Source organism: Suricata suricatta, chromosome 1 (genome assembly GCF_006229205.1).
Source record: "Suricata suricatta isolate VVHF042 chromosome 1, meerkat_22Aug2017_6uvM2_HiC, whole genome shotgun sequence".
NCBI lineage: Eukaryota > Metazoa > Chordata > Mammalia > Carnivora > Herpestidae > Suricata > Suricata suricatta.
The window spans coordinates 82,469,520-82,495,962 of record NC_043700.1 but is presented as its reverse complement, the minus strand read 5'-3'; the positions used below and the strand labels follow the sequence as shown (position 1 = coordinate 82,495,962).

Below are 26,443 nucleotides of genomic sequence, written 5' to 3'. Positions count from 1 at the left end.
AGCTGTCAGCACAAAGCCTGACATGGGGCTTGAACCCATGGACTGTGAGATCATGACTGGAACCAAAGTCAGACGCTCAACCGACTGAGCCACCCAGGTGCCCTATATTTATCATTTTAAAAAATCAGAAAATTACTGTTTCCTAGGAGCACCACACATTGTTGCTAGCAGAGCTCTGTGGCTCTTAGACCATACCTTGGAGACAGCACGGTGTGATGCTCTCACAAGGCTCCTCGGAAAAATCAAAGTGGACAAGTGGTGCCACATCGACGAGCAACCCCCAGCACCTCAGTCACTTCAGACCATAAAGCTTTAGATCTGGCTCAGACTCTGTGTCCATCACAGGCCTGCAGGGGCCTCTGTTCTTACAGCCTAGCAAGGATCCAAGCCATGGGCAGCGCCGTCTGAACTCATGCTCCTACAGTCCCTGAAACAGGAAGGAGCAAGAGCTTATTTAGCCAAGCTCCCGGCATTAAAGACTCATCCGCAAAGTCACCAACATCCCGTTCTCTCGCACTTCCTTAGCCAAAGCAAGCCCGTGGATCACCTGCTTTATGTGGGCAGGACACACGATTCCTCCCTGTGCTAAAGATAACTGGAAACATTTAGAGGGCATCCCTCATGGCCCCACTCACCCTATCATCAAGAAAAAACATGAAAAGGCAGGAGTTTTAATAGCAAGCCCAACAAAAGCCCAAAATCCTTTCAGTTACATTCATTCTGGTCCTTTTAATATTTTTAATGTTTATTTATTTTTGAGAGAGAGGGACAGATAATGAGCAGGGAAGGGGTGAGAGAGAGAGAGAGACAGAATCTGAAGCAGACTCCAAGCTGACTGCACAGAGCCTGAGGGGGAGCTCGAACTCACAAGCTGCGAGATCATGACCTGAGCTGAAGTCGGATGCTCAACCGGCTGAGCCACCAAGTGTCCCTATTCTGGTCCTTCTAACTCAGACTCCAGAGGATAAGAGTAAATAGAATAAGGGTTACTATTTTTCCTCAGAGCATCACCTCCTTGTAAATGTAAGTATGCACCTTAGAGTGAGACTTTCCTCTTTATGTTTCCAAGATATTGCTAAACGGGAATCTGACTAGCTTCCAAAACTCCCAGAAAAATTAAGAAGAGGTCACTATGGACTTAAGAACATTAGAATAAGATGCACTGCCCCTAACATCTGTTTAGACTCTAAGCCAGATGCTATAGTTAGTGAAGTTTGTTATATTTCCTATAATCTTCAGAGCAAATATATGAAGTATGTAGATACTATAATCAGCCCCATGATTCCAGTGAAAAAGGTTAAGATTGCAGAACTCAGTGGTGAAAGAGGAAGGATTCTGTCCCAGCTGTGGACTCCAGAACCCACACTCCCAACCAACATATGACAGTCAGTAACACTGGTGAAGATTTTATTTATAAATACCATTTGAACCTGTGTGTTTGAATTAATGCTACTTTATAATCGCAATTTTGAGGAAAAGGTTCCAAAACAGCACTCCAGCACATTTTCTCATTAAAAAAAAATTGGGGCACCTGGGTGGCTCAGTCGGTTAAGCGTCCAACTTCAGCTCAGGTCATGATCTCACAGTTCATGGGTTCAGGCCCGTGTCAGGCTCTGTTCTGACATCTCAGAGCCTGGAGCCTGCTTCAGATTCTTTTTCTCCATCTCTCTCTGCCCATCCCCTGCTCACACTCTGTCTTTCTCTCTCAAAAACAAACAAACATTAAAAGAAAATTTTAATGATAGCACTAGCTTTTAACTTTGTCAGATTTTTTTCATACATCAAATGGCAAGATATGTAAAGAGTGTTTTTGGAGCTACTCTATAAATTTTACATGGCTCTAGGCTAGAGTATTTTAAATATTACCAAAAATGAGTGACACTAAAGTTTTCAAGGAGGATATTGAGCACATGACAAATTCATAGCTGCCGCATCTTGTAGCTGTGGAATGGCATTCATGGAGGCCATGCACATGTCGCCCCCTGTAGTTGTACAGTGTGTGTAACCGTATATTGAGATCATAATGTTTTCTACAGGAAATATACTCTTATCTACGTTTCTATCCCCAGCTATGGTGTCTTGACAGTCTTGTCTTATTTGCTTTTCCAAATATCCTTAAAGAATTTAATACCTTAGGGGCACCTGGGTGGCTCAGTTCGTTAAGAACCTGACCCTTAATTTTGGCTCTGGTCATGATCTTATGGTCTGTGAGTTCAAGCCCAGCATAGGGCTCCATGCTGACAGTGCCTGTCTAAGATTTTCTCTCTCTCTCTGTCCCTCTCTGCCTCTCCTTTTCTGCCCCTCCCCCACTGGTGATCTCTCTCTCTCTCTCTCTCTCTCTCTCTCTCTCTCAAAATAAATAAATAAACTTTTTAAAAAAAGAACTTAATACCTTAAATTAATTCTCTAAATTGAGAGCAGAAAATACTGATATGATAAGTATTATGAGACCCAGTCTCTAAATAAGTACATCTTGCACTGTCACTCATTGCTAGAAGAGTCAGTGTCTGGATCTGCATATAGAAATTATATTAATTGAACTGTGAAACCTCAAAACCAGTTTGATTTTAAGGAACTACATTTACTTATATATAGGATAAGTTATTCAATCTAACTATTTTCACACTTTGTAGCAATGCATTGTGTGGCATTATAAACTTAGTCTGTTTACTGATATCTATGAGGATAAATCATAATTATTTTCAAGAATACCAGAAAGCAACACCACTTCAGTCCATCAACTTCAACAACTTCCTAGCCCAATCTGCATAAAACTGCTGGTTTATTCCTCTCCTTCCAGAGGGCCCCATTACACGACCCACAAGGATCTCTCCACTACTGCTGTTGTGTCTTAATTGTGTTTTAATAATTTTTTCCAATCCCCCAACTCACTCTAGTGTCAGTAAGCCGCTGCTGATCTCGAGAAGTCCTTTGTTGCAAATCTCAGTGACCTGCGTTCTGCAGAGAATTGTCCCCTTTGAAGCCTTGCCCCAGTGGTGTTTGTGTGAGCTGCTTCAGCGAAGGAACAGAGCCATGCCTTAGGTAAGAATTTTTGCAATGCCTTTTCAAACGGTATTTGTACACTTTAGTAGTCATCATAGACTCTCTGCTGACCTAAGAGATTTGCAGCTTTATAAAGGCTGTGGCAGACGCTAAGAATATTCGTCAATCCTTTTCTTCTTTTGAAACAGGCCCGAAAAGGAATGACTTGTGGGCAAATATTGATTTCTTTTCCCAAAGATCAACTATTAAGTTTAAAAGGACACCTAAACATGAAATCGAAAGATTTACATTGTCAGACCAGGATGAAAGGCAGAGCAGGAAGAGTATATTTCCCTGCCTGGGAACACAAGTCAGAAATGTAATGCCTGTGGCACTTCCTAGGAGACTCCTGATGGGAAAATAAATGAGGCAGTTTAGGGGTGTGCTTCTCCAATCTAAACCTCACGTGCATATGAATCATCAGGGATCTTGTCAACATGGAGATTCTGATTTACTGGGTTTGGGCAGGAACCTCAGATTCTGCATTTCTGACCAGCCTCTGAGTGATGCTGATTCTGTATCCAAAGATGATACATCATCCAGAGATGATCCCAAAATCATACTTCATGTACCAAGGACTTAGGCCACTAGCCACTGACCATGATGACCTCTCACACCGAACATCTGAGTTCCTTCCAGTAACAAAGGCAAAAGCAGGCACTGATGCCACATCTGCATTGCCTGCCTCAGAGAATAAAAAAGCATGAGGAACCCCCCACCGTGGCATTCTCTGTCCCTAAAAAGATTACATGCACATGAGAAAAAAGGATTGAGGGGCGTGATAGGGTGGGTGCAGGGAGCTCAGCAATCCCTGGGCTGAGTGTCAGGGGCACTTGGTTTGGTTTTCACATTACCAGCCTCAGTGAGGTGGAACAGCGGATTACAAAGGGATAAGCTAAATGGCAATTGCAAGTGTATTGTTGTGGTCACCAGCACCTTTTCCATCAGTATTTTCTATTTCTCCAAAGCCATATGGAGCACTTAATCTGTTTAGGTGATTTCTTAAGAGCGAATGAACAATACGGGTTCCCAAGTGGCAAGTGTAGTGAAAGTTAAAAGTGATATTTTCTTTTATCCCAAAGCCTCCAAAATGTTCACAGACCTTACCATTATCATAAAAATAAATGACAATAGGGATTTAGTTCAGTTAGAAATCATCCTGCCCTTGTCCATGTAGCGAAACTTGAAATAAAACACACTGCCTTCTAGCCTACAGTATCGGGATAAAAGTCAAATATGAAAGCTCCTAATGATCTATGATTTGAAGAGCTGGCTGTTTTAACAGAGATCATGGCCAAAAAGTTAGCAAAAGAGGAATTTCAGATCCAATACTAAAAATACTAGATTTATGCTTAGATGGGTTTGTTTCTTCAAAGAATGCTCCATTGATCTTACTGAAATTCTTCCAGGTGTGAGTTACTTGCTCTGTCCAAGAGCAGTTGCTATCTAAAAAATTATAAGGTATTTGTAAGCTAACAGTTCTCTCTGGTTGAGTCAGAGACTTGGGCCAAATTTACAAAGATACATTTTTCACTGACTTTCCAAAAACATCTATCAATGTTCTAAGTAAAAATTTGAAATAAATTCAACACAAAAATTTAAGAGCCAAGCATAATTGCACCAAATCTGTAGTAGAGGTCTGGGTCAGACTCTTAATTAGAAGGATAATGGTCGAACATAACCTGGCCTGATTTATAATATTACATCAAGGCAAGGAAACTCTAATTGGTGAGCTGTGGAGGGGGGTCACCTACACAAAATGAAAGTGTTTCCAGGGATGCCTCTCCTGTCCGAGGTCCAAAATACATTTTGCTTAAAACTCCAAATTAAACACCCTATTCCTATTAACTGACATCCACGGGAAGTACCCATTAAATTGTTTTTGATTTTTTGATATCTTTGCGTGGTTTTGATTATTAGAGCCTCTTCTCATTACCCAGCCATGGATAGATTCTGTTTTCACAACAGGAGTCAGAGCCAGGAGCAAAGGAAAAACCAGGTCCAGAACCAACTCAGGACTGATTAGCAAGGCATCCAGGGGTAGGAATGAGGGTATTCAGATATCTGAGGCCTGAACACTAAATTGGTCCTTTGCCAAAGGCAAACTTAATACGCTTTCTATTTTTGCCTGCCATGGGTTGAAAGCAATCACAGAAAGCAGGCCAAAGCTGGTGCCACACACCTCAAGCTGAATGTCCACGAAACCCAAAGAGTGGTTCTTTTCAGTTAGGAACACAAAGGGACTGACACTCATTATTTCACAAAAATTGGATCAAACAACTTAACTGAATTTTGTCAACCTTATCTATAGTCGGGGCATTAATAATAGGCAGGAAACAAAGTTCCTAATACGCAGGATCACTTACGTACACTTAGGAAACTTGTTTTTCCCTCTGGCAGAATAGCATTTCTAGTATTAAACAGTTGTTTTCACCTCCCTCTTAAAAATGGCTGTGATTCACCCTCCTTCAAGTTATCCAGCCAAAACCTGTCAGGAGTTGCTTGAGGCTGAAAAGCATGCATGTTGCTTTTTATGTAAATAGAGGGGGAATGGGTGCCCCAGGTAATGCAGTCACACACAAAAAAAGACTTTAAACGGATGCCAGAAACAAATTCTCCTGGTCCTCTGAGTCTCTTTTTCTGCTTAACCACATTGTTCCCCCCTCGGGTGTCCTTGACGCAACTCTGAACATCCTGAGAATGATTTTCAAACTCAATACGTTTCGACAAGTGTGGAATGGATGCCTCTGTGAAATAGAGATGAGCTTGAAAGAAATGATGAAATTTGCACATGTGCCTTTGCAACCAGGGCTTTCTAGTGAACTGCTTGATTCAGAAGGTAATTCTCCCTGTTTTTCGGTGTTTGAAGTGTAGCATATGCTCAAGCAGCTAATGGATCTGTTCTTGGCCACAATGCCATCTTTGAGAAGCAAAACTTACAGAGCGGGCATCAGATTGACCTTTGCTTCCCAAATGCTCTTGATCTGGCTGCATACTGATTTGTTCTTCCAGAAAGAGGACAGACATAAAGGTTAGGCAACCCAGCACAGATTAAACGAAAACAGAAATAAATTTTTAGTTTCATTCAGATAACCGACTAAAGTCTCTCCAAGGCTTCAGACTCATTCACTCTCATATTACACACACACACACACACACACACACACACACACACACACACACACTCCACCTTGAACCTTTGTAGGCACAGAAGATAAAAAAACAAGCAACACAAACATAAAACCTCTGCCATCATGGAACTTACACTGTAGGAGAGACAGACAATAAAGAAACCAAAAAATCCTGTGTACATGTAATGCTATGTTGTGTGAGTTAAAATAACCCTAGATAAGGGGGTCAATGTGAAGATGGAGTGCATGCCCACAGTAGGTCCATCTGGGAAGGTGGTATCAGAATGAAGACTTTTATAAAATAGGAGAACTATCCTTACAGACATCTGGGGACTGAGCTTTCCAAGCAGAGGAAATAACGTATTCAAAGGTCCTGATTTGGCAGCAAGGTTGTTATTTTTGAGGAACTGAAGAGTCAATGTGGTAGAGCTGAGAGGGGCAAGAGATGAGGTTGTGTGGACAGGAAGAGGGCAGGTCAAATGGAGCCTTGAAAACACAGTAAGGAGCTGGGCTTTTACTCTGATTGAATAAATCCACTGGAAGATTTTGAGCAGAAGAGTGACTTACATGGCCTGATTTATCTTTCGATCAGATAACTCTGAAATTTATGGCTTGGGGTGGGCAAGTTTAGAAGCAGAAAAACCAATCAGGAGCAAAATGGGGGTCTTAGACTCTGGAAACTAATGGTGAACATGATGAAACAGATTAAATCCTAGATATATTTTGAGGTTAGAGATTATGCTTTTCTGAGATATTAAATGTGAGGCTTATGAGATGGGCATCAAAGATCACTCCCAGTTTCTGAACTGATACATTTAGTGAACAATGGTGCTGTTTACTAAAATGTACAGAAGAAATGCTTGGGAAAACGAGAATCAACAGTTCTACCTTGAAGATGTTGAATTTGAAAATGCTTTTCAGACATCCAGGGGGAGATGTTGAAGAGGGAGTTAGACATACAAGTCTGGAGCCCACAGAAAAGGAAAAGGCTGAAGATGTGAATACAGAACCACCTACATGTAGATGATATCTGAAGCCATCATAGTGAACAGGATCACCTAGAGGGAGAGCACAGAAAAGAGAGAGAAAACAACCAAAAGGCTGAGCCCTAGAGCACCCTCAAAATTATTATGTCAGGGAGAGGGGAGCCAGCAAAGAATAGGAAGGCACAGCCATTGCATAAGAAGAGAACAAGACAGTAATAGAGCTACCTAAGCCAAGTAAAGAATATGCTTCCAGGGAGCAGAGTGAACAGTTGGGTCAAGTGCTACTGACAGGTTAAGTAAGATCAAGGTTGAGAAATGCCCATAAGATGTGGCAAGATGGGAAGCACTGGTAGCCTCAACTAGAAGGATTTTGGTGGTGTGCTTGAGATGAAGGCCTGCGTAGAAAGAGCCAAGGAATGAATATAAAACATAAATCCCTATTCCAATGAGAAAAGGAAATACCTGAAAGGGGATGTGAAATGGTCCAGAGTGGGAAATTTTAGAATATCTTTGAATGCTGGTAGGAATGAGTGTATTAAGAAAGAAAAAATCAGGGTGCCTGGGGGACTCAGTCAGTTAAGCATCTGACTTTAGCTCAGGTCATGATCTCACAGTTTGTGGGCTCAAGCCCCGTGTCAAGCTTGGTGCTGACAGCTCAGGGCATGGAGCCTGCTTCACATTCTGTGTGTCCCTCTCTCTCTGCTCCTCTACCACTCACATCTGTCTCTCTCTAAAATAAACAAACATTAAAAAAAAAACCTTTACTAAAAAAAGAAAGAGAAAATGATGCTGAAGAAAGAGAACATAATTGCAGGAGCAAAGTTCTTGAATAGGCAAGAATGGATAGGATCTATGCATGAGTGTACAGTTGGCTTTCAAAAGAAATGGGACTGTTCACCCACTGGAATGAAAGGGAAGGTCAAGTGTATGGACCCAGTGACAGGTGGATCTGTGATAGTAGTAACTGACAGAAATTCTCTTGTGTTTGTCTTTATTCTCTTAGTGAAATAGCCAGGTCATCAGCTGACAGTGAAGGGAAAGACTATCAAATGCTAGCGAGTGACAGAAGGCATGGGAAACAGTTTTTCAGAGTGATGGAGTGAGCTGGCCAGGGGACCTAACAGCTCTCCAGACAGTGCACAGTGCACACTTGAGACCTGTAGTCACAAGTTAAGTGACTCTCTGGTTCTTTTTGCTTCCCCAGTGCTATTAGATGGTAAATTTGAATATCATCTCTATATTCTAAGATTTTTTTCCTATTTTACACTGGAAAGGGTAAAACTGATAGAATAGGAATATAGGCAAAAATGCATGGGTGAAAGAATGATTAAACCAAACTTTCCAACCTAACTTTGAAAATCATAATGGCCTTTATTCTCATTTTCCTCTACATATAAATTGTTCCTCTTTGAACTTAGAAGGTAATTTTCTAAAATTTTTTTAAGTTTATTCATTTTTGAGAGAAAGAGAGACAGGGTATGAGCAAGGGAGGGGCAGAGAGAAAGAGGGAGACACAAAATCCAAAGCAAGCTCCAGGTTCCAAACTGTCAGCACAGAGCCCGACACAGGTCTCAAACTCATGAACCATGAGATCATGACCTGAGCTAAAGTTGGATGCTTAACCAACTGACCTACCCAAGCTCCCCAATGGTCATCTTCTTTGATTCAAAGAGCACTGTACCATCAGGAGACCTACTTCTAATCTCTACAATTAGCAAACTGTGTCATCCTAAGCAGTTACTGAACCTTACTATAAAAGAGATAAGAGTTACCACCCCAATATCCTTTCTTCCCTTTTGACCAGTAACAGAACTTTCAACTTTTAGCTGAGCAGAATACTCCCAGAATTAAGACTATGTTTCCCAACTTCCTTCACAGTTATGCACGATGGTGGGATTAAAGGTTTGGCTAATGGAATGTAAAGAAAAATTGTATGAGGCAGTAGGAAAATCCATTAAAACATGTCATGTGCTCTTTATCTGCTCTTTCATTCCTTTCTCCATGGTAGCTAGAGTTCCCCCCATCACCTTGTACCATCCTAAGAAAGGCAAAGCAGTCAGCTGGAGAGAACTTGAGTCCCTAGCAATTTTATAGTGCCCCCACAGCACTAGAATACAAACTTCCAATCTTCAACAAAGTGAGAGAGAACTATATCTCTTTCATGCCAACTGAATTTAGTCATGACTGATAGACCCTCAGCCTCAGCTTTCCTTTTTTTTAAACTAAAGCTATCATCAAGTTTCTTGTGCAAATGCAAAGTTCTCATTGAAAATGCCATCTCTTTATTTTCAGAGGTCACAGTAGTAGAATCGACAATAGCTAGAATCTAAAATTTGTGGCTTCAACCCCTTAGTTTAATGCCATCCTGAAGTTTGCTAGTATTGTCAAGTGGGTTGATAGCCTGAGCTTAAACACCTCTCCTCACACTTAGATTTCCAGAGGTAGGTGATCACAATGCTTGATCTCTCTGGTTCAACAATGCAGTTCTGACACCAGGATTAGTTTGGAGCAAAGAGGCATTGCTGAGTACTTTCTATAATCCTCTGGAACCCTCAGCCCCCCATCCCATAATTTCAATGGCTTGAACAGTCTACTGTACTATGCAGAATACAAAAACTAGAAATGATAACTCTTGTGAAAAATTACTCCCCACGTTATGATCATTTTTGTTTTGCTGATTGGAAGAAAATGAACAGTATTTGCCTATAGAATTTATTAATTAACATGAGGCACCTTTATTTTCATTTGTGAAGTGCTACCAACAAATAAATTGAAGGAAATAAGACAGACAAAAACACTTATTTGAAACAGGTTTTGTGAAAATTCTGTCTTCAGGAACTAAAATTTTGAACTATTTTTGATTATTTGTAAGTAACTTTTTAAATTTTTTTCCACACCCCAGCATTATGAAACTGGAGTAGAATACTTTCCTTTGGATTATCATTTATTATAAATCTCCTCGGATTTTTAGGCAATTTAGTGAAAGGTAACTTGCAAGAGAAAAACTTACAAAATATAATGTTTTAACAAAATTTCTCCTTCAGAGAAGCAATTGAGCCTTCTGCACTCTATGCAAATAGCATTGAGCCAACAGAAACTGCTGTAAAAGCTAGCAGTGGAAGTCTGTGTCTGTATTTTCTTTTGATCTCTCTCTGGATTTAATGCCCTCATGAAGCTCGAACGGAATATATGCATGTCACAGCATGGCACAGGGATAATATATTTCCCCCTGCTTCACTGAGCATGAGTTGTGTATCTTGCCATCTTGAGAGCCTACAGTGTGGTACATTTATCCCCATTAGAAAAGCTCACTTCAATAATATATGGATGCTGCAGCCATTTATGACAAATATGTAAAATCATAACCTCATACATTCTGAAGATGGGGTGATTATACATTGAATCTATTAAACATGTATTGACACATTTTTGTTAAAACTAGACTTTCAAGCCCAAATACTAAAAAGGCAAATATATTGATTATATTTATATATTTATGTACCCTCAAAAGGTTATAACTTTTATTTGAAGACAGAAGAATAAGAACAGTGCTTCCCGACTTTGGCTATATATGAATTCTCTTTGCCCATAGTAAGCAAAAAGCTGCTCAGATCGGAGTATGTGTTTATAAGTACTGCTTGATTAATTGTGGTAATATGTTCAACTCTTTCTAATCTCATCTTAGGGCCAAAGATCACAGCAGTGAAAAAGTACATTCTTAAAAATGACCTAAAAGTAAAAAAAATATATATATATTAATGGTTCAAATCTTAATCTGTACTATTCTGTACACTTGGGTCAGTTTACTTAACCCAAGTCTCCATTTGCTCACCTACCTTATACAATTGTATGGAAAGGGCCAGCATACCACTGGCACTCAAGAAATGGCTATTTTCATCTTGATGATTCCCTCAGCATCCTCACCAGTATACCAGTGAATAAAACTGAGCATGACATGTGAAAAAGAGAAGGCAGAGGAGTTGCCATTAACAGTGCTCTCCAGTTTCTACTGTCCACTCTCCCAGGGGGTATAATATGATGATATACCTAAACACAACTGAGAAACAGACACAGACACTGAGAACCACACAAGACCTGATAAGCCCAGAAAAAAAGTCTGAATTCTAAAACTGTAAGATCCAAAATAAAAATCTAGGTCAACATCTACTTAATACACAGAACAGCTTTTAGCCACCTTACAGTCAAGAAAAAGTAACAGCCTGGGGTGGGGGTGGGGCGGGGACTTGGGAGAGAGCAGAAGGGTTAGCTCTCTGTCCTCTGTAGCCAGGGGTTATAGCATTTGCATCTTTCCAATCTCAAGTTCAGCATTACTTGGAACAAATTGCATAAAAATATCTGTCAATTAGTTGATTCTCTGTGTTGATAAGGCTATAAACACACTGCTCAAATCCTTCGGCTTTGAGGATGAAAGTCATGGTGTGGAAAAATAATGTTTCACGCCATTTTCCATTAGAGTTAAGGATACAAATACATTACCAATGTTAAAATCCCACAGACATTCCATTTTTTTCCTGGTTGCTTGATACATTTTATTATAAACTTACTACTTTATTCAAGCCCATACCCATAGCCTTAAACCTTATAAACCTTATTATATCGAAGTCTAGTGGGGGAAAAAAAGCACGATTAGCAATTACATGGCTAAGAGTTAGGTAGATCATTAGAGTTGAGGTTTATACTTTGTAAAGATGTATCTGTGCGTAGATCTGCTCTCTATACATCACCAGAAAACATTTATTATTCCTATTTCACAGGTGAAGAAACTAAGGTTAAGTTACTTGCCCAAATAACTTTTTAATTATGGAAATGATTCTTCTTTAGGATTAAAATATCTTTTGCAATTTATGAGACTTACAAGACCTGGAAACACTGTTAAATAAAATAACATATAGGAAAGAGCCTTATTAAAATAACAAATTTCTGTATAGAATTTGACAGTTAATACATATTCTTAATATGCCTGTTTCTCCAATTAACACAGCACAGTCATTAATATACTATATTATGTTATGAAGTCATAATTGCAGTCAAGCAGAAAATAATTACCATATATCAACTTTCATGTTTTACAAAAGCAAAATTATTTTCCCTTTGTTTTAGAAGTTCTCCAGAACAAACAATAGTTTTACATCAGCAACCTTTTCATTTCATGACCCCACTGCCACATGTCTCTCTAAAGCTGTCATATATCTTTCAGGGCTCAACTCACATGTAGCTGTTTCAATTTTAAAATCTAATCCAAGGGCAAATCCTTCTGATTCTATTGTGAACAACCTGATATGAACAATAGTGAAAAATAGTGGGTCTCTTTCAAGTGTGAAAAAGTGATTTCACACATCTCTCAGATCAGACTTGCAAAACAATTCATTGCCATTGATTGATGTCAGCAAACCGATACTGAACACCCTCTCTCATATGCACTGATGGGAAGTATACTTGAAGGTATAGAACCCTTGCCCCCAGGCAGTTTATAGATTATTGGAGAACAAGACAAGTAAGGCCACAAATAAAGAGAATGCAAGGCAAAATAAGAAAAAATTTGAAAGGATAAAAAAAAATTATTATGAGGTTCGAAGCAGGATCATCATCAAGATCATCTAATTAGATAGATAGACATCATGGAAAGGATGCAACATAAAGTTGGTAGAACTTCATCCAACAGATACGAGGCTGGACGGTCCTGGCAGAGGGAACAGCATTATCGAAGACTCTGATGCAAAAAAGTACATGGTGTTTTGGAATCTGCCTTAGCCGAAGCCAGGTCCCGGCGCGCTCGTCCCCGGGATTCAGCAGCACCTGTCTCGTCCGACCCCCTGCAGGGCGGAAAATCCTCGTGGGTTCTTGATCCTGAGGGAGGGAGAAAAAGGGCAGGAAAGGGCGCACAGAGAGTAAAGACAACACACGGAATCTGATCAAGCCTCTTTCTTTATTGAGAAAACACCGTATCTTATAAAGCTTTTTAGGCGGGAGAACAAGACAGCTGACCTAGGTCGGTTACTAGGAAACAGGGTCAAGGGATTAAGGCTGGAGTAAAAGAGGAACCAAACTAAAGTGTTTTAGCACAGCGCCTGAGGGGCTGATACTACCCTGCCTGCAGGCAGTTGATCTCTGATCTTCCGGCTTCTCCTGACAGGGAGTGGCGCTCCCCTGCCTATTTTTGCAACTCCCCTCAGGGAGTGACATATCCCGCTAGCAAATGGCCAAGCAGCTGAATCTTTGCCGCTTCCCACAGGAATCAACAAGTGGCCCTGTTTGCTTGAGTCAAGAATAATCTCTGTAATGGACTTTATTGTTTCTGCTACCCGAGATTTAATCTGACATTTTAGCAGATACATGCAGCAGTGCAACTATTACCACAATCAAGAATATTTTCTTCACCTCCAAATTTTCACTAATGCCCAATTTCAGTCATTCCCTCTCCCACCTCTGACCCCAGAGAACCACGGATAGCCTTTCTAGCACTAGAGATTGGTTTTGCCCATTCTAAATTATTATATAAATGCAATCATACAGCTTGTACTCATAATGTCTGGTCTCTTTCACTCAAAATAATGCTTTGAGGTCACCCATGCCAGTGGATATGTAAGTAGTTTCTCTTCATTCCTGAGAAATATTTCATTAGTTGGCCGCACTATGATTTGTTTATCCATTTTCCTACTGAGGAACATTTGGGTTATTTGAGGCTTTTGACTACTGTGAATAAATTGGCTAGGAACACGTGTGTACAAATCTATGGGAGGATATTCGTTTCTCTTGGGTAAATAACTAGAAGTGGAATGGCTGAGTCTTAGGGAAAGAATATATTTAATTCTATAAGAAATGGCCAAGTTGTTTTCCAAAATGACTGTACTATTTTATATTCCCACCAGCAGTGCATGAGGGTTCAGTTGTTCTGCCCCCTTGCCAACCAGCACTTGGGATTTAAGTCTTTTCAATCTTAGCCATTCAAGTGGGTTTGTAGAGATGTCCCGCTGTGATTTTAATTTGCCTTTTCCTCATGTCTAAGGATGTCGAGCATCTTTGCATGTATTCTTGGCCATTCCTACATCTTCTTTCTTGAAATATCTCTTCAAATCATTTGCCAGTTGTGTTGTTTGTCTTCTTCTATTCTTCAAAAAGGAAATCTTTATATCTTCCTGGTTTGTCCCAGGTAATGTAATCCATTAATCATTAGATGACCTTCCTTTCTGTCTCTATTTAATATATCTTTTAAAGTCTGGCTCATAGACCCCTTTCTCTGCATACGTTCCTTCCCAACCATTCTTTCCCTGTGCTCTTGCAGGACCTTGTTCCCTCATCCCACCCCAGTGGCACTGACCATCCCACATAATCCACAGTTACAGATCTCTCTCCCCAGACTGGGAGCTCCTCAGAATTCCAGGATAAGGGTTTTCTTTTCCTTTGAATCTGTCCAGGACTTCATACAGGACCTGCCACATTTACATCCTCAGGCTCACTCAGATAATACTTCAGATACATAGGAGAAGGAATATCAGCTTATTCAGACTATAGTCATGGATTTGTAAGGGTAGGTTCAGAATATTGGGAGAGTCACCTATTCATTCATCATTTAACAAATATTTCTTGGGGTGCCTGGGTGGCTCAGTCCATTAAGTATCTGACAGCTCAGGTCATGATCTCACTGTTCCTGATTTCAACCCCCACGTCGGGCTCTGTGCTGACAGCTCAGAGTCTGGAGCCTGCTTTGGATTCTCTGTCTCCCTCTCTCTGTGCCCCTCCACTTCTCATGGCCTCTCTTTCTCTCCAAAATAAAGAAATATTAAATTTTTTTTAAAGCATATATTTCTTGAGCTGTTGCTCAATACCAGGCACTTTAGATGCTAAGATACAGAGATAAAGGAGATAAACAAAATCTCTGCCCTGACAGAACTTAGCCTCGGTCAGAGGAGACTGGTCCATCCATCAAAAATTAAAACACTGTGTGACAAGTGCTAAGATAAGGGAAATTAGGGATGCTGAGGAAGCTTAGAGCAGAATCCCTAACCCAGGTTGAAATCAGAGGAGAGTTTCTGGAGAAGTGGTATCTAAGCTGGGATATGAAAGATACATCAGAATGACCCAAGTCAAGAAACAGAGGACAGCAGTTCATGCAAAGGCCCAGAGATAAAAAGGAAAAAAAAAATCTCATTCTAAGAACTACAATAAATGGGTAGAGATGGAGAACTAGTTATTGCCTATGGGGAAATGACCACAGAGGAAAATGCTGATGACAAGTCTTTTAAATGATCAATAAATACAGTATAAAGCCTGTTTACAAATTTTCATTTTTGTGTGAGAGATTCTATCAGTTTCCTCTCATAATCCTACTTCTGACATTCACTGGCTGTGTGATATTAAAAAAGTAGAAGTTTTCTGTATCTGCTTCCTCATCTGTATCATGGGAATAATAACTTCATAAAGTTAGTGTGAACCACAAGCTAATGCAGGTAAAATACCATGTCACAGATGAACCAAATGCTCACCAAATGATTTACTCCCCCTGGGCACAGTTACACTACATTTTGCAGCAAACTTTTCTCTAGGTGGGCCATGTAACTAGTTACCAACAATAGAATATAAGCCCAAGGGTTGTTTCGGCTCTAGACTAAGGCAGTTAAGAGCAGGTATGCCTTGAGTGCCGGAGTCCAGCTCTAGCAGGTCCAGGGTTCCTTGAAGGATGGACGGTGTCGGCAAAAGGGAGTGAGAGAACCTCGGCTTTCTGCTCATCAGGCAGGCATCTCTGCACTGACCAGAGAGTCAGCCTTATTTATTGAAAAATGTGTGGGATACAAAACAGAAGTGGCAATTGTCTTAGACAATGATTTCTGATGATAAATTCTTTGGTATGTAAAAATTTCCCAGAACATAGATTGGTAGAAGACTCATGCATAATCTTTATCAACAGTGATTGAAGTAGGTGACTAGATGCTTATCACATGGGGAAGGAAAGGATCTTTAGCATTTAAATACAAGGCGATGTTTTTAGCATAGCAAAGGCAAGAGTTAGTTCTTTTGTGAGAAGGGGTCAATTAGCCCATTTTCTTGAGGGGAAGAAAACAGGTTTTCTCAGGAAATGTAACATTTGCTCCTATAATCACAAAAGAAGAAACTCCTATAACAAGTTTTTTCACAAGGTACAATTCACATATTTTTAGCATAAGAAGGCAAGTCACTCCTGATATCAGTCAGTCAGGAGCCTGGGGGTTGGTCTCAAGCAGAAATTGAGCAGGGGGTGGGGGGTTGGTGAGTGGGGGTTCAGTGGGTATAGATGCTGGTCACCATCTAATGATGGGAGGCCTTACAAACCTGCCTTATTTTAGAAATGGATCCCAGGATCAGGGCACCTGGGTGGCTCAAGTCAGTTAAGCAGCAGACTTCGGCTCAGGTCATGGTCTCACGGTTCATGGGTTCAAGCCCCGCGTCAGGCTTTGTGCTGACGGCTCAGAGCCTGGAGCCTGCTTCAGATTCTGTGTCTCCCTCACTCTCTGCCCCTCCCCATTCATGTTCTGTTTTCGTCTCAATAATAAATAAACATTTAAAAAATGAAGAGCAGGTATGACTGTCTCATGATCTCTCCCTTCCCTTATCTGATAAACTTGGAGTCCACATGTTGAACACAGGTCTCTGAACGGACTTAATGGAGCAGAACTTCTGGTAGGCACACCTACCACTCTGCTCACCTCACTGGGCTGTGACATGTGGTGACCAAATAAACCCCCTAAAATTGTGTCATGTTATAACACTGAGAACTTTGGGTTGTTTGTTACTGTAGTTACCCTATCCTTATTTATTCAAACATCAAGCCTAATGTTTAGCACAAAGTTAAGGACTGAGTAAATATTAGCTGAGGATGCTAGAGTTGTTATTTGCAATTTCATTATTATTAATACATGAGACAATATGGCATGGTAGTTCAAGCTCAAGCTCTGGAATCAGACAAAATTGGGTCTAACTCCCGGCACCACATTTACCAACTTTGTTTTGCAGTTACTCAGCCTCCCATGCCTTCCTTTACTCATCTACAAAAGGCAGGTTGTAATAACATTTGCCTCAGAAGGTCACTGTAAGTACTGAATAACATAGAGCATGTAAATCCTTTGGCACACCTTCACCCAGAAAGCACTCAACAGTAGAAGCTACTAATAATATTATCTGACGAGTAAAATCTGATATTAGGAAAGTTTGAAAATTTGCTACCGCATCATCTTTGGAGAAATCTCCGGGGAGCCTATTTCCCTCGTATTTTAACACCTCAGGAAGTTCAGCATCTCTTCCTTTCTCCTCCAGGACATAAGCAAGAACAGACTGGTCACTTTGGCAACCTGAAAACTCTACTCCCCTGCCGTCACCCCAGGAATGTCTGTTCCTCTGAATGTATACCCATAATAGTGTCAGGGCAGTAATTACTCCACCTGACAAAAAAAATAATGTGTTAACAGATCAGGCCTCCAGTGCTCATAAATTATTCTTTCTCTCCTTCCTCAGCAAGTATCTCAGGGATCCAGGGAATGTGAGCTGTTGTTGGCCTCAGAGGTTTTCCGACGGCCAGCTCTCTCACTGCTGGTGCTACTGGCTTGCTCCATTTTCCCAGCACCACAAGGCACAAGCAACTTGTGCTGGCAGTTGACATCTTTTAATATCTGTTGCTCTCTGTCTGCCTAGCATTTGTGGCTCCATCTTGACATGAAGTCGTTTCTGTTATTGCCATTACTAACTAAAGAGCCCCTGGACTCTAGCTGGAAAACAATGCTATAAATTGCTTAGAGTTATCCTATTTCCTGCAAACAAAAATCCCGGCAGTTTCGGGTCCATTTTTACTTTATTATTTATACGGCTAGGCCATTTATTGTAAGATACTGCCTCTCTCTGGGTCAGAGTAAGCAAATTATTCCATTTTCTATTGTACATGGTGCAACTCTCGATTTAGTAGCCTGGACAGGAGGTGGACTTAGGATGGAAATATTTGCACATTTGTTTCTGAGAGCAGGAAATCATTATCTGTGCCCTACCCTTCCTTGGCACTTAAAACAGACTGGGATTGAAGAGTAGAATTTTCATATCTCTTTGGCCATTGGTTTAAATTATTGCCAGAGAAAGAAAGATGGAGAGAGCGAGCTTGGACAGCACAAATTCATTTTAATGGTCTATTGGTTCCACTTAGTGAAGGCCTATTAATTGCATAACATGCATCTGTATCTGTGTCTTTCAAATAACATTTCTAACCACCTGGGGAACTGCTAAGAAGGCACAGAGGGATATATAAAGAATGGGTGCAATTAGGCAATTATGATCAAGGATAGAGAAAGGTTTGAAGGGAGAGAAGGAAAAGATGCTCTTGTTTCAATGCTATAGGATATTTTTATAGGGAAAAAAGACTAATTATGGAAATCTTTCTCTTGTAAATTGCTACACAAGTAACACAGAGACTGAGAGGAGTAAATTCCTCAGTGAAGGGATCAGGTGTTTGGGAAAGTAGGAGAGCTAGGAGGTTTCTGATTGAAAAGAAACTTTTTTTCTAAATTCTATTTTTCATTCTCCTTGTTTCACAGTGAAATTCCATTTTCATAAAATGTGGAAATTAAAAACCACCTGGTATATGTTTAACCCCACCCCGTGTCTTGTGCCCCCTAAGAAACCCCCAAATGCATCTCTGAGGCAGAGGGAGGAAGCGTCCTGATCCTCTGTAAGAGGAGTCACTGACTAGTGGCTACTTGTCACTTCCTGACAGCACTGTTCATCAAGCATGGAGCATCATCAGAGTGCCACCTCCCTTATCAGATCCTTAGCTGTTTAGGGGACAAGAGAATGTCTTTATCTTGTTTCGGTTATCTTACCTTAGGAAAAAGTAAAATAAGTACCTTGAAATTTTTGAAATGCTTAGGTTTGTGACATAGTTGAGAGAAGGAAATGAATGGCAATAGATATTTTCTCTCTGTATATGAGCATTCATTACATTTCATTTTGCTGAGGAATGACAAAGCATCCAATAAGAAAGTTTCTCTGCTTCTAGAATGTTCTCAGGTCGAAGGAATAAGCCAGGTAAGAGTTAGCCCCTTTCTGATGAGGCCACCTTGAGAGAGGTGGATTAGCAAGGATCAGGCTCTCACCCTGATGTTGGAGGGACTGAAAAATCACAGTAAGAGGACCAGAAACTGGCTTTAATACACACTTGGCTCCTGTGGAGATGTCTGAAAATCAACTCAATTCCTTATATTTTGGATGGAAATCCAGAGCAGACAAGCTGAAGTCCCAGGGCATGACTGATAACGGTGTCCATTGCCAGCCAGTCTCAGCCCAGAGAATGACATCCAGAGAGTGACCATATCTTGTCTTGGGCCTGTAGGTGACTGTTAAGGGGATAGGTGGCTCGCCCCTCTACTTTAATCTTGGTCCACCGTATGCCCTTAAAATGGGCCTCTGCTTTATGAATCTAAGTACTGTAAGGAGCAACTAATTCCATTTTCTCAACTGACAGGGGAGGTACTACAATGAGCTGTATCTCTGCTAAAATGGGCCTTCTTATGGGTCCAGGTCCAGATCTAGGAGTTAAAGTGTGCTGAAAAGATAGTGCTCTCTTCAGTACCATCAAAAGCAATTATGAACAGCAACACCTTTGACATTCAGGACACCAGTCGTAGTGCACATGTACGTAGTGCACAGGTATAGAATTCAGACTGGAATTGGGTTTTGTTAATGGTATCATACAGAGACATCCAGAATGTCTTTTTTAGTCTATACCCCAAAGATTTTGGTTAAACTTAATTCCAGAGATCACCTCTCTTGTTCTATATCATAATTGCAGACCATCAAATGTGACAGTCACACATGACTTTACTATGCCTACATCACCAAGCTTAGTGTCTTAGAGTTAGCCACCCAAAAGTACTTGCTACATAAAAGAAAATAGGACAAACTTCCTAAAGAGACTGGAAATTCAACAGTTTAGTGTATTTCCCAGCATATGATTCTGCTTTGTGTGACCTTGTTACAAAGGAATGATGCACTTAATTAGAAAAGAAATAGGCTTTGCCCTCCACCTACTGCAGGGGTGATGGAAATTGCCACCTTTAAGAAACAACTTTTCAAAGGCAGTTTGGCTCTCCTTATACAAAGGCCAGGTGGAAAATCATAGCTAAATCAGAACATCATTGATTCAACAAATATATTTCATGGGTACGAAGAAGTATGCTTGATGGTAGTTTGGTTTAAACCAGTCATGGACAGATATCATATGTTTGCACTCACAGGTCTAACAGGAGAACAGGAGAAACCTAATGGAGGACCAGGGGGAGGGGAAGAGGGAAAGAGAGTTGGAGAGAGAGAGGGACGCAAAACCTGAGAGACTATTGAATACTGAAAAGGAACTGAGGGTTGAAGGGGAAGGGGGAGGGGGGGAAAAGAGGTGATGGTGATGGAGGAGGGCACTTGTGGGGAAGAGCACTGGGTGTTGTATGGAAATCAATTTGACAATAAACTATTTTTAAAAAAAGAAAAAGTTAATAGGTAAGAGATATAAACAGATGTTTCATAAAAGAAGATACACAGATAAAAAATGCTCAACATTATTAATGTTTAGGAGAATGGAAGCTAAAAACACATTAAAATAGCACTATACATGCATTAGCACTACTAGTGGCAGTGTGAAATGTTATATTTACTTTGGAAAATATGTTAATTTTTTTCTTAAAGTTTATAATAGAGATAACATATTATAGTCATGGCAACTTCACATATGCAATTATCATTTAAAATACTTTATTAACATGCTGTTAAAAAATAAAATAAAATAAAATAAAATAAACCAATCTTGTAAGATATAAATCACTAGATTTTAACTTCTTGTCACAAGGACCCATTACCGATAAGACAGTTCACATATTTTGTCTGCCTATTCATAATATATGAAAAAGGACATGAAAGACAGAGTAGTCTTCTATCATCTTGTCCTCAAAATCTCAGACTGTTCTGGCCCCTGATTAGAGAGATCCACCTCCCCTAGCTAACAACCAGAAAAAAAAAAAAAAAAAGGAAATAATTAATACTGTTTAAATATAAACTCATGTCAAAAAAAAATCTTTCCTAGGGAAAAGATAAAACCAAATGACGTGGACTTAAAAATACTGAGAAGATGGGGTGCCTGGGTGGCTAAGTCAGTTAAGTGTCCAACTTCAGCTCAGGTCATGATCTCATGGTTCATGGGTTTGAGCCCCATGTTGGGCTCTGTGGTGATAGCTCAGAGCATGGAGCTGCTTTGGATTCTGTGTCTCTCTCTGTGCCCTTCCCCTCTTTGTACTCTGTCTCTCTCTCTCTCAAAAATAAATTTAAAAAATTTTTTGAAACACTGAAAAGAAATATTCCCAAGTTTTCCATAAGAATTACATCATTTACTGTCATTAATATATTAGGAAATTTAAGGCCAGCTCTACAATAGTGGAATCATGCTCTGCACTTTTTTACCTTTTCATGGCATGGGACATGCAAAAATAATATAAATGATAATAAGCATAATAATATGTGAAGCACACTTATTTTGGCAAATACTTACTTTGGACATAGATACCTATAGGGACTGAGATGCACATCTCAAGGCCATGGAGATGTGCATCCCAAACAGTGTCCTTTCTAGAAGAGAGATCCGTAAACTTCTTTCTGGAAAGGGCCAGATAGCAAATATTCTATTTAGACTTTGCCTAAATAGATTTCTGCCTGAACTTCTCAACTCTGCTGTTGTAGCACAAAAGCAGCCATAAACAATAGTTTTAAAGTGGGCATGGCTATTTGTATTTGATAAAACTTGATTTAAAAAAACAAGAAGTGGTAGGATTTCACCCATGGACCACAGTTTGCTGGCTGTTAATCTAGGAGAATGAAATGACTGAGTGAGTAGGTCTGGGCCTCACTAACCCTGACACACACACACACACACACACACACACACACACACACACACTTCAACCAAGGAGCTTTGTTTTTATCTTATATTGCATATTGAATTTCCATATGAGGTGTGGTTTAACTAATTTTACTTCTAAAAAATAGATAAATAAAGCTTAGAAAACTATTTCAAGAAATATTTATTATAAAAATATATATATTTAGGGTACCTGGGTGGCTCAGTTGGTTGTGTCCAACTTTGGCTCAGGTCATAATCTGGCAGTCGATGAGTTTGAGCCCCATGTTGGGCTCACAGCTGTCTGTGAAAAGCCTGCTTCAGGTCCTCTGTCCCCTCTTCTCTCTGCTCTTCCTCTGCTTGTGTGTGTGTGCACATATATTCTGTCTCTCTCTCAAAAAAAAAAATATATATAGTTAAAAGTGTAGTGTTATTTAACTATATTCTACTACTGTTTTTGGAATTAAGTCAAGATTCAGGTGACAGTAATACTCAAAGAAATACGAACACCAATACACAAAGAAAGTATGTTACTCATTAAATGTAAAATGACATCTATTCTCTTTTGTTAAATATAAATCCTTTTTACTTTCAAAGAGAAAAAAATTGTTGATTTTTTCATTATTTATATACTTACAAATACTGGAAAATTCTAAGACCCATGGGATGTTCATGAGCTCTGAATAAGTTGCTTATGACTTAAGCATAAAAATAAGTTTCAGGGCCATTATTTACTTCCTTTACTAATTGATAAATTTTAGAAACAAATCCTCATGGTAAACCTGGGTACAAGGAGAGTTTCTGGAAATATCTGGTGGAAAGGATAGAGAGATGACACTTTCACCTAATTTTCACCTATCATTCTTGAAAGAGCTTCCTTTCTAATCCCAGGGAAACCTTCAAGTAGTCTTTTCCCTTCAACCTAATTTGCTAGTAGCTTTCCAACTTCAGTTGCAAATATTTAATTAGAGATGCTCATTAAAAATCCAGAATCCAATTCTGATTCAAAAGATATAAAGTTAGGTCCAGGGATCTGCATTTTTAACAAATATCACGAGCTGGTGGACCACACTTTGGAAAACACCACAGCAAAGTGAAATGATGACATAAACTTCATTGATTTAGAACAGTAGGCTTTTACCATTCCACGAGGTGGATGCATAGGATAAAAGTTTATTTTTGAGACAAATGTTCTCCTTATTGTGATTTTTTTCCCAATGACATACATTTGCCCAGGGTGTCTGAAAAATATTTTCTTTGTTGTTCCACTCATTGGTGTTCACTGATGTCTACTCCTAAAGGAAATGTTTTTAAAGGGTACAGGATCACAACTACACACAGATATGATCTATATTTTAAAGCAGCACTTGGTGTGAGACCGTTCTTAGATGTCTTTGGGGAGTTGAGTTCATATTCAGTTCTAAAAGTCCAGCCCCCAGTAGGCATGAGTGTCGCAGTCAACCAAGTGAAGATTATTGTACAAGGACATATTTTTAGCCAGTTCCAGGTTTCATTCAAGCAATGTAAAAACTTTCTTGTATTTTATTTTGTTTTCATGAAAAGTATCTACTGTAGCTTCTCAGAAAAAATTTTAAAAATAAATCATAGGAACTAGAAGTATTGATCTGATTTAAAATGAAAAAAAAAAGAATACAAGAGAAAAGGAGCAAATATGTTGTTGAGTATGCCAAATACAAGCATGATAACAATCTGTATACATTTAGAAAATATAGTAAACACTTCCTTAGGAAGAAGAGTCATCATTTAGTTGAGCACAGAGAAATGGGTCCTGATTTCTGTGTAGTTTTCTGTCAAACTCAAAGTTGCTGATTACATAGTTTCAGCCATTTTTAAAAAGTTGTTTTTGGCACACAGAAATAAAGCTCTTAACTAATCCAGGACTGCTGATGTGAATGCAGCAAGAGTTTATTTACAATTAGGCCTCACATTCCCAAAGGTAAATCCATTTTTAAAAATCTTTAGGAAACTTACCTCTGCAAAAACTCAGCTCTCCCCTCCCCCAAGGATGTCAACTTGGGATGGGTGAATCAAATAATAAACTTGCTGAGTAGCACAAATATTAGTAAATATTTGCAACTCTCACAATTTCTGCTACTTTTTAAGAGCTTACATGTTCAATGCTTCCCTTTCAGTAAACCATGTTAGCCAAGAAACCCAGGAAAACACTGAAATGTGCTGGCCTGGAAGATAATTCACATCCCCAGAGTAAAACTGCTACTTATCCACTCTCATCTTCCAGGCCACATGCTATAGCTGCATTCATGTTTCAATACTGATTCAAAATACCACCTGCCTCTTTCGTCTTGGTATCTTCCCCAAGATCTATTTCCTCAGAAAAGTCAGTTCAGTACCATACTTACTTATATCTGAGACTATTATCTTTCTACCCTCTCATGATATTTTTTTCTTTCAACAGCCCTCTAGAAAAGAACTGGTTTGAAGTGTTCTATGGAAGAATCAGGTGCTTGTTTAAGGATATTTCCATACAATGAGAGCCTTTTGAGTATGGTCTGAAGAGGGATCATCAACATCATCCAGAAGAAATGTAGCAATGCAGAATCTCAACACCCATCCCAGACTTAAGGAATCTAAATCTTCATTTTAATAAGATCCCACAGTGATTCTTATGTTTGGAATATATTTCTAGGCCCAAGATGGAGCTACTCTTGCCCAGAGTGCCACATCAGCAAACCAAAACTTAGGTAACTTTCATGTCCCAGCAAATGCTCTGCTTGACCAGAAGCACTGTATATCCAGTCAGCCAGTCCCAAACACGAAGAACTCTGGGCTCTATATTTACTTTCTTAATCCTTCTCACCCCAAACCAGGCTATGTGACCCTAGCCAATCAGATATTTTCCATTTTTCTCTTCCTTGTTCTTTGTTCTTTATTTCATAAAAACTTCCTGACTTTCACCCCATTTTGCATTTCTCTGGAGACTGTTCACTTCATGAAGGGTTAAATAAAGTTTGTTAATATTACCTAAATTGTCTACTTTAATTATTTTTTAACAGTGCATGCTTTAAAGTTTGAAGAGTAATTCCTACCCAAGCAAGGAGTATGGGGAGGAGCAAGAGAGAATCAGAATCACCAGGGAAGGTATTTCATGCACACATCTGGCTCACTTTGCTCCCAGGATTCAGATTCAGCCTGCTTTAAGAGACTGCGCTCTGTGGATGGGTGGAAGATGTGCTAGGGATATTTTTCCCATGTTTTACCCTAGTGGTAAGAGATGTCATTTAGTTCTAGTGGTAAGTACCTAGTGGTAAGGGTGTCATTTAGTACTCAAAGGCAGGCCACATAGATGGTAAAATTCTAGAGAAACAATTAACTGTTCTCAACCATTATTTCTCCAGTGCAGAAGGCAGCGCCTGGCATGTAATAGCTGTTAAATAATAAATTACAAATGGAGGGGTGCCTGGGTGGCTCAGTCGGTTAAGCGTCCAACTTTGGCTCAGGTCATGATCTTATGGTTTGTGGGTTCAAGTCCCACGTTGGGCTCTGTGCTGACAGCTCAGAGCCTGGAGCCTTGCTTTGGATTCTGCGTCTCCCTCTCTCTCTGCCACTCCGCTACTTGTGTTCTGTCTCTCTCTCCCTCAAAAATAAATAAACATTTAAAAAATTTTCAATAAATTTTTAAAAATCAAAAATAAATATTTTTTTTTAATTTTAATTGCAAATGGAATCTAAGAGCACCAAAATCATTAATGAAATACATAAACATTTCAACAACTTGAATGAAACTTCTTGGTAGGTCAACGTGAGATTACTCCCCTCCTAGTTTCCTGACCAACTCAAAACTATTGTTTAGTGGAATTTATCATCTATTCTGACTCTAAATCTCAACAAAAGTATAGTCAAGCTTGGTTAAGCTAGTGACTCAAAGCTACTCTCTGACATCATGGAGTACATATTCTAAACTTCTGAGGGCTTGTTGAAACCTAATTATATGGTATGCAAATGGTGGGAACCCCATTAATGTTGCTGACAGACTGACAAGATTCACCTACCCCTGGCTTGAGTCTTTGTGACTCAGTTCCACCTCAAAGGAAAAGAATTCACAGTCTTCACCATCCTTTCTGAAGCAGGGCAGCCTTTCACTAATACGAAGAACTAATTGCTTCTTTTCTCTGGATTGCATATTGCTTATTACTGGCACGACATTCCAGTACCCAAGAAGCACAAATAGTGATCCCTGAAGCTGCCTTAACCTTTTCAGACTACAGCAACTTGATTGTTCGCCTCATTACCCTCTGCAGACCTTCTCTGGGATGACAGCCCGAAATGGAGGGTTCCGCTGGCATCCTTCATTAGCACTTTCGTCACCATATCTCAGCACAGCAAATGTCCTG

At 39.7% G+C, this 26,443-nt stretch overlaps 1 long non-coding RNA gene across 1 annotated transcript; it reads left to right on the top strand.

The window, feature by feature from the left end:
* Positions 1-16,964: 16,964 nt before the first annotated feature.
* Positions 16,965-25,072, top strand: LOC115306961. Its single transcript, XR_003915520.1, has 2 exons — positions 16,965-17,243; positions 24,508-25,072. It is a non-coding gene; the product is annotated as an uncharacterized LOC115306961 (long non-coding RNA).
* The last annotated feature ends 1,371 nt before the right edge of the window (positions 25,073-26,443 follow it).